This window comes from Mesocricetus auratus, unplaced genomic scaffold, assembly GCF_017639785.1.
Source record: "Mesocricetus auratus isolate SY011 unplaced genomic scaffold, BCM_Maur_2.0 Super-Scaffold_100035, whole genome shotgun sequence".
Classification (NCBI taxonomy): Eukaryota; Metazoa; Chordata; class Mammalia; order Rodentia; family Cricetidae; genus Mesocricetus; species Mesocricetus auratus.
The window spans coordinates 6,109,820-6,112,002 of record NW_024429214.1 but is presented as its reverse complement, the minus strand read 5'-3'; positions in this window follow the sequence as shown (position 1 = coordinate 6,112,002).

Below are 2,183 nucleotides of genomic sequence, written 5' to 3'. Positions count from 1 at the left end.
CACTGTGTGAGAATCTATATGGCTAACGTATTGATAACTAACGGTACAAAAATATTTTCAAAATTCCATGTGTAACCACTTCAAACCTGATGGTAAGTGTTATTGTTAGGGTTATGGTTAGGGTTAGTATTATGTAAGGGTTATGGATAGGGTTAGGATTAGGGTTATGGTTAGGGTTAAGGTTATGGTTAGGATTAGGGTTAGGTTTATGGATAGGGTTAGGGAAGGGTTAGAGTTAGGGTTAAGGTTAGGGTTAGGGCTCGGGCTAGGTTTAGGAATTAGGGTTAGCGTTAGAATTAGGGTTAGGGTTAGAGATAGAGGGTTAGCATTAGGGTTAGGGTTAGAGTTAGGGTTAGGGTCATGCTTAGGTGTAGAGTTAGGATTAGGGTTAGGATTAGAGTAATTTGTAGAGCTAGGTTTAGTGTTAGGGATCAGATTAGGTCTAGGGTTAGGTTTAGGGTTATTGTTAAGATTAGGGTTAGGTTTAGTGTTAGGTTTAGGGTTAGGGTTAGATGGTTAGGGTTATGTTTACGTTAGGGTTAGAGTAAGGGCTAGGGTTAGTGTTAGGGTTAGTAGTTAGTGTTAGGGTTAGGTTAGGGCTAGGGTTAGGGTTAGGGTTATGGTTAGGGTTAGGTTTAGGATTAGGATTAGGGGAAACTACATGTGTAATTTCTTGAAAACTAATGATACTACACAGTGTGAGAATCTACACTTGTAACTTCTTGAAAACTATGGACACAACACTTTGTGAGAAACTACATATGTAACTTCTTGAAAACTAATGATACAACACAGTGTGAGAAACTACACGAGTAACTTCTCGAAAACTAACGATACAATACTGTATGAGAAACTACACGTGTAACTTCTTGAAAACTAATGATACAACACTGTGTGAGAATCTACATGTGTAACTTCCTGGAGACTATCGAAACAAAACTGTGTGAGAAACTAAATTCGTAATTTCTTGAAAACTAACGATACAACACTGTGTGAGAATCTACATGTGTAACTTCCTAGAAACAATCGATACAACGCTGTGTGAGAAACTAAATACGTAATTTCTTGAAAACTAACGATACAACACTATGTGAGTATCTACACATGTAACTTATTGAAAACTAATGATACAATACTGTGTGAGAATCTATAAGTGTAACTACTTGAAAATTAGTGATACCACACTGTGTGAGAAACTTCATGCATAGCTTCTTGAAAACTAAGGCTACAATGTAACATACTAATGTATGTTACACGTGTAGATTCTCACACTGTGTTGTATCATTAGTTTTCAAGAAGTTACTGATGTATTTTCCCATACAGGGTCATTTCGTTAGTTTTCAAGCAGTTATGTGTGTAGTTTCAAACTCAGTGTTGTATCGTTTGTTTTCAAGAATTTATGAATATAGATTCTCACACAGTGATGTATCGTTAGTTTTAAAGAAATTAAATAAGTATTTTCTCATAAATGTTGTATAATTTGTTTTGAAGAAGTTACACTTGTAGATTCACACACAGGGTTGGATCGTTAGTTGTCAATAAGATACTCATGTAGATATTCAGACAGTGTTGTATCGAGGTTTTCAAGAAGTTACGAATATAGATTTTTATACAGAATTATTTCATTAGTTTTCAAGAAGTTATGTGTATAGTTTCTTACACAGCGTTGTATCCTTTGTTTTCAAGAAGTTACATATGCAGTTTCTCACACAGTGTTGCGTCGATAGTTTTCAAGTAGTTACTCTTATAGATTCTCACACAGTATTGTAGCATTAGTTTTCAAGAAGTTACAGATGTAGTTTCTCACACAAGTTTATAAGGCTAGTTTTGAAGATGTTACATGTGTAGATTCTCACGCAGTGTTATATCGTTAGTTTTCCATAAGTTACACATGTAGTTTCTCACACAGTGTTGTATTGTTAGTTTTCATTATGGTACACATGTAGATTCTCACACAGCGGTGTATCATTAGTTTTCAATAAGGTACACGTGAAGAATCCCACACAGCGTTGTATCATTAGTGTTCAAGAAGTTATGAATGTAGTTCCTCACACAGTGTTGTATTGAAGGTTTTCAAGAAGTATCGCTTATAGATTCTCACACAGAGTTGTTTTGTTAATTTTCAACAAGTTATGCATTTAGTTTCTCAAACAGTGTTGTATTGATAGGTTCAAAGAAGTTAC